The 7,488-nt window shown below is 36.0% G+C and overlaps 1 pseudogene; it reads right to left on the reverse strand.

The window, feature by feature from the left end:
* LOC137763483 (retinoic acid receptor RXR-gamma pseudogene) overlaps nucleotides 1-7,116 on the reverse strand; it is a 49,881-nt pseudogene extending 42,765 nt beyond the window's left edge.
* Nucleotides 7,117-7,488: the final 372 nt, after the last annotated feature.

Genomic DNA, 7,488 nt, shown 5'->3' on the forward strand with positions numbered 1-7,488 from the left:
GGTTTCTTTAAAAACTAAAAATAGAACTACCATACGACCCAGCAATCCCACTACTGGGCATATACCCTGAGAAAACCATAATTCAAATAGGGTCATGTACCAAAATGTTCACTGCAGCACTATTTACAATAGCCAGGACAGGGAAACAACCTAAGTGTCCATCGACAGATGAATGGATAAAGAAGATGTGGCACATATATACAATGAATATTATTGAGCCATACAAAGAAATGAAATTGAGTTATTTGTAGTGAGGTGGATGGACCTAGAGTCTGTCATACAGAGCGAAGTATGTCAGAAAGAGAAAAACAAATACCATATGCTAACACATATATATAGAATCTAAGAAAAAAATTTAAATGGTTATGAAGAACCTAGAGGCAGGACAGGAGTAAAGACGCAGACGTGCAGAATGGACTTGATGACACGGGGAGGGGGAAGGGTAAGCTGGGACCAAGTGAGAGAGTGGCATGGACTTATATATACTACCAAATATAAAATAGATAGTGGGAAGCAGCCGCATAGCACAGGGAGATCAGCTCAGTGCTTTGTGACCACCTAGAGGGGTGTGATAGGGAGGGTGTGAGGGAGACACAAGAGGGATGAGATATGGAGATATATGTGTATGTATAGCTGATTCACTTTGTTTTAAAGCAGAAACTAACACACCATTGTAAAGCAATTATACTCCAATAAAGATGTTAAAAAAGAAAAAAAAAGAAAGAAAGAAACCAGTTGCTTGTGCAGTCATTAATATATCAGTGTTTGCATTATATAGGCAGTCTAATCTACATGGTACATTCTTGTAATAAGGCATCTCCCTCATTTATTTGAAAAGCACTATATGGCATACATACAACTGTGAATAAGAAGAAATATTTTCTGATGAAATCTGCTTTGAATATTTTCAGGAACATTAACCTTTAAAACATGAGGATGTTTTTATCAAAACTTAAAATAAGATCATTAAACAGAGGTAACACTGCCTCCATGCTGAAATGGAGATTTCAGCCCTAAATTCAGTGCTGAATAGAACTTTTTTCCAGTTTGTGGTAAATGCCTTATAAAGTTTTGTAGTACTAATACCAACTCTTATTCAGTGGAAGACAGCTCATTATCATTCAAAGTGGACAATACTAAGTACTATGTATTTTGAGGCCATATTCTTTTACATATTTTAAATTATAAAATATATTTGACTTCAAATTGAATTCAGTAGTAAAGTTGCAAAAATCGGTATAATCATATAAATTCTGTCTTTATCAGCTGTGATGACAAATGCAGTCTGTATGCTAAATCCTTAAATGGAATTGAACTGAGTTTGATGGCAGTCCTGGCAGGGGACTAACAAGAATAAAGTAGCAAGCCCAAAAGAAATTCAAGCCACTTCTAAATGCACAAACTACTTGTTTGGCTTGCATTAGCATCTGTTTGTAAATTCTAAGCATAATTGTCCCAGGCAAATGCTAGTGTTGTCTTAGCTTCTTAGAACAAGGAACAGTAGGAGGTACGGATTAAGGGGAGCTATTGATACATAGGGGTGGGCTGAATACATTTTTAGCAGGCCAAGTACATATATGTAAACCTAGTGTTTCTGAGAATGGTTTTAAAGCTGCAGTATATATATATATATATATATATATATATATATATATATATATATATATATATATATATATATATATATATATATATATATATATATATATATAAATGTTTTTCCTTAGACAATAAGATGGGCTAGTAAGATAGTTCCAGGAGAGGAAGGGGTCAGGGAAAGTCTTTTTTTTTTTAAATTAATTAGTTTTTTACAGTAGGTTCTTGTTAGTTACCTGTTTCAAATATAGCAGTGTGTACACGTCAATCGCAAACTCCCAACCTATCCCTCCCTGCTATCCTTCCCCCGGTAACCGTAAGTTCATTCTCTAAGTATATATATATATATATATATCTCAACATTATTAAACAGAAGAGGGAAAGTATTCCAGATAATTAAAGTGAATGACATACTTTAACAGAATAAACCTGCGCCAAAGATTTTTTATGTCGGATATGCTCTTTTTTGATGCTGCATAAGTATACATTAGAATATTTTATTTTTTCTGCAATGAAATAGGTCCCATTAAATAAAACCCAGATATCTTTAAGATTTTCTATTGAAACACCCAAGCTTTACTTTCAATATTCTTCACGGCACGGTAAGCACATTTCTGAAGCGTAGAGAAATAGATTAATGGATACAGACAACTTTAATTAAGCATCAACAATAAATATTTACTGCTCAATTGTACATTTGTGAAGATCAAATGTAAAATGCTTTGAATTTGCTGTTGAAAGACCAAGTTTCAAGTCCAAGATTCATTACTTACAGTTTGTGGGAATTCAGAGAAGTAAATTAAACCCTTCAGATTAAAATTTGGGCATTATAATAATTATCACATACAGTGGTTGTGAAAATGATATGATCTTCAAGTATTGCCTAAGTCACTAGTAACTGTTTTTATTCAAGGGATTATAAATGTTGAGTAATAAAATCAGTATAAATAAAACATTTGTGATTGAAGATGTTTGTTTATCTGACTTTTTTCTTAAAGTAGGCAAAGTACAGTTAATAAGGAAAACTATTAAAACCATTGTTTGTGTGATGTAGCAAAGAATACAATTTAAGCATGATCTTTTATAGGCAATGGAAAACATGATCTCTTTAAGGGCAGCAGGCAGCAATAAAGCATTAAAGTTAGGAAAATGAAAGTTTTTGATGAAGTAGAAGGAAAGTGTCAACTATGAAGAAAAATGAACACTTTCTTGTCTAATTAAAAAATAAAAGTGATAAGTAGTAACAAACTCTATTTTTAATATAGCCAAAATATAGGACTACAGATTTTGAAAATCACCTCTAATTGTTTAAACTTAGTTGTGATTAGAGACATCATAGCTACCACAAAAAAGGGATTTTCTAATAAGAATTTTTGCTACATTTTTCTCTCAGCAATAATAATAATAACAAATATTACCACATAATGAATGAATGAAGGTATTAAATGAAAACCACTATTCTTTGGAAGCTTACTTTATATATCCATTTTTTAAATCACATATATCACACACCAACTCAATGCAACATTAGCTAATATTTATGACAGTAGAAAAAGTCATTAAAACTACTCAATGATAACCTATATGAGAAAAGATTCTTAAAAAGAATGAATATATGTATAAGTATAACTGAATCACTTTGCTGTACACCTGAAACTAACACAACATTTTAAATCAACTATACTTCAATAAAATTACCAAAAAAAAAAGACTCTACAATGGAAAAGAGAATCTGCTAATTCTCTTCCTGTTAAACTAAGTATGCTTGACCAAGTTCATTGGATGGTTCAGAGAAGGCGTTGGCCCACAGACCATATGGCCTGCAGAGATTTTTTAAAAAGGAAATAAACCATATTATAAATACTTTCGTGACATAAAAAAGTGATTTTGAAAAATTTTTAGGTGTCTTATGCTCATTGCTATCCAAAAATAGAATTGTCTGTCTACTGCTTTTTAAAAAAATATTTTAATATGTCTAGTTAATAGAACAGAAATTTAATGTTCTATTTAATTTAATGTTTAATGTTTAAGGAAAAGAACCAGGATTTTGAGTTCAGCCGACTTGATTCCATTCTTGGTTTTGTCTCTGTTAAAGAAAAAAAATTATTCTGACACTTGTTAAAATGGTAAGGCGAACTTTATTCCAGACTATTGTGATAGGTGTCAAGACTATAGCAATAGAGGAGAGAGACTGAGCTCTACCTTGAATACAATAAGGAAAAGGGAACACAGTAGAGGAGCAGGTTGGTGGTGGCTGTTGGTGGATGGAAAATTACTAAGAGGAGACATTAAGAGTAAGGGGAATTCTTGCTAAAGTGACTTGGGATTTTTGCTGAAGGTAGGCCAAGGTGGGGCATGAGGAATTTGATCAGATATAGAGGGTAGAGGATTCTCTCTAAACTGGCTTAACAGGGTTCTCACTAAAATTGGACTATGCAGCGGGCTTCCCTGGTGGCACAGTGGTTGAGAATCTGCCTGCCAATGCAGGGGACACGGGTTCGAGCCCTGGTCTGGGAAGATCCCACATGCCGCGGAGCAACTAGGCCCGTGAGCCACAATTGCTGAGCCTGCGCTTCGCAACAAGAGAGGCCGCGATAGTGAGGGGCCCGCGCACTGCGATGAAGAGTGGCCCCCGCTTGCCGCAACTAGAGAAAGCCCTCGCATAGAAACGAAGACCCAACACAACCAAAAATTTTAAAAAAATTGGACTATGCAGGCCTAGCAGGACTGGGGCCACAGTTTGGTCTGGTTGAGAAGAGGGCTTAGAGGAGCTGAATAAAGTTTAGTCAAGGAGAGTCTTTTTCACCACTTATCAGCTGTGTGACCTTCTTAATTTGCCATAACTTTTTAAGCATCAAATTCCACAGCAGCAAAACTGGGGCAATATCGATTTCATGAAGTTGTTACGAGGCAAAGTTTCTTTGGTACTTGTGTTGGCATGCTGGTCCAGCTAGGCATACAGCTTTCCCACACCTGGATTCCACAGGTTCTTAGGATGGATTTGAGTCAAGAGAAGAGAGATTCTTCTGACCACAGCACCTTACTTCCACAAGAATTTCAATGAAGCATTTTTAACCCTCCAGCTTTAGCATTTACAGTTGTTAATATTTTCAAAGATAGAAACCCAACATGATATTTTAAACTCCAGAGACTTAGTGTATATCTCACAGTTGCCCAAAGGTAATGGTAACTTAAATTTCAGTTTTCTACTGAATGAGAAAAAGATTAAGATTCCATTAGGAAAAATGTATTGTATTTCATCTTATCTTCATGAGTTTATAAATGATTTGAAACACTAAATGATGGTGAAAGAAGTACAATGTTAGGGAACAAGCAAAGCTTGTCTTACATGAACAATGTCAAGTCTTAACAAAGTAAAATTAAGGGAGAAAGGTGAGCATACAGTCCTTCTGTGTCACCTCCTGGTCACCGTTCATAGGAACTCTCATTAGACTCTCCTTTCACCAGTGAGGAATCAGTGTGAAAGAACACTCAACGTGCATGTGTGTATATGTTTTCATCCATCTGTCATGTATTATATTTTAAAAAGTCATTTTGTTTTCCTAAAACAAAGTCTGGACTAGAGGCTTTGAAGCTGACTTTGTAGAGTATGAAATAAAGACATGTAGGTCTCAAGACATCCCATTTTTTAAGGGTAAAACTCTATATTATTTTACCTTCAAAGAAAGATTTTATTCTATATTACTTTATTCTTACACAATAATAGACAAAAAATTAAATTTTATTTAAATGTGTATATCTAGCATTTTAAACAATTTATGGCATTTTGCAAATGAGTGAAAGAATTCATCCATGAGAAAGCAAAGTTTTGAGAATATTGTTTTCCTTAATTTTATATATCTAACTTTTTCTCATCTAAACCAATTTTTGACACATGAACAATGGTTAGTAAAATACTGGTTATATGAATTTGAATGTTATTTTATCTATAAGCTATTCTTATCTAAAAGTGGAGATATCTGTAATACAAATTTTCAACAAAGATTTCCTCAACATTCTCTGTCAGGTTGGGAGAGAGGAAAATTCTAGTAAGTAGAGAAATCTTTAAGGTCTATTCCCGATCCAATATTTCAGCTCAAGTAAAAATGCTACCTTTTCTTCTAAATTTCTACAATACTACTCACATTTTAAATAGTTTTTAAAAATATTAATTCTCTAATTCCTGTGAATTTATGAAAGATAATAACAATGAGAACAATTACTACCTACTGACTACTTACCATGTTCTAGTCACAGTATTGTACTTATGGTATTCATTTTCCCCCCAAATATCTATATGATAGGTAATATTATTTTTATCTTACAGGTGTGGAAATTTCAGCTTACTACATATTAGAAACTTACCCAAGACTGCACAGTAGCCAGGTGGTGAAGTAAAGATTTTAACAAATGTCTAGGTCATTCTTGAGCTCTCTCTTTCCACTATGTAAAACAGCTTTTTATAGCTATAACTTTACAGTTAATTCAGCTTCTGCTGACCAAATTATTAATGGTCTGAGAAAAAAACTTATAGTTTTACCCTTGAAAAGTTTTTTTTGTTTGTTTTGTCTTTTTGGTTCTTCTGAGGGGTTAATTATTAAGTGAAGCAAGCAAATAGCTTCAGGCAGAAAAGAAAAGACACTGATATCTTATTCCCAGGATCAAAATAAAAACCCACACTCTCCCTTTGTCAAAATGTGCTTCAGTATGGCTTTCTAGCTCAAAAATAAAAGAATAATAAATGTCTTGGATAAAATTCTAACCTGAGGTGTTATTCTGGCCTAAATAGGACTTTGGGTCTTGCCTGTGCCTTAAGAAAGGGATCTTAAATTTCTGATGAATGGTTATAGAACCTGCAATGATGCCCAGTTAGCAGATAATTGATGCTTTCCAAAGAAACCAATAGCAGAACAGAGAAAGAAATGCATTAAAAAAAAAAAAAAAAAGATTCCTAGAGTGGCCAAGATGGCAGAGTAGGAAGACCCTGAGCTCACCTCCTCCCACAGGCACTCTAAAATTACAACTATTTACAGGGCAACTACTGATGAGAAAGGCCAGAAGACTAGCAGAAAAGATCTTCTACTACTAAAGATATAAAGAAGGAACCACAATGAGACGGGTAGGAGTGGTGAAGATGCGGTATACTCAAGACCCATATACCTGGGTGGGTGACCTACAAATGGGAGGATAATGACAATTTCAGAGTCTCCCTAAGGAGCAAGAGGTGTCAGTCTTACATCAAGCTCTCCAGCCCAGGGGTCCTGCACCAGGAAGATGAGATCTCAGAACATGTTATGAAGGCCAGTGGAGCTTACTCTCAGGAAACCCAGAGGGCTATGGGAAATAGAGATTCTACTGCTAAAGGGTACACACAAAATCTCACACACTCTGGACCCAGAGCAGAAAGAGTAATTTAAAAGAAGCCTGGGTGAGACCCACCTGCTGATCTCGGAGAGCCTCCTGTAGAGGCAGGATGCAACTGGAGCTCACCACAGGGATATAGACACTGGCAGCATCCATCTTTGGGAGTTCATTCTACCGCAAGGACACTGGTGCTGACAAGCGCCATTTTGGAATCTTCCCTCTAGCTTATTAGTGATGGGACCCAGCCCTGCCCACCAGCCTGTTGGCACCAGTATTGGGATGCCTCAGGCCAAACAGCTAACTGGGCAGGGACACATCTCTCCCCAACAGCAGGCCAACTGCCCTAAGACCCTCTGAGCCCACAGACACTTTGGGACATGGTCCTGTCCACCATAAAGCCCTAGGACCTGGCCCTGCATACCAGAGCACCAGTAATAGTCCTGGAACCCCCCAGGGACCACACAGTCAGATGTTGGGACCCACTCCCACCCACCAGCAAGATGACGCTAACTTCAGGAACCCCAGGGC

Source organism: Eschrichtius robustus, chromosome 4 (assembly GCF_028021215.1).
Source record: "Eschrichtius robustus isolate mEscRob2 chromosome 4, mEscRob2.pri, whole genome shotgun sequence".
NCBI classification, from domain to species: domain Eukaryota; kingdom Metazoa; phylum Chordata; class Mammalia; order Artiodactyla; family Eschrichtiidae; genus Eschrichtius; species Eschrichtius robustus.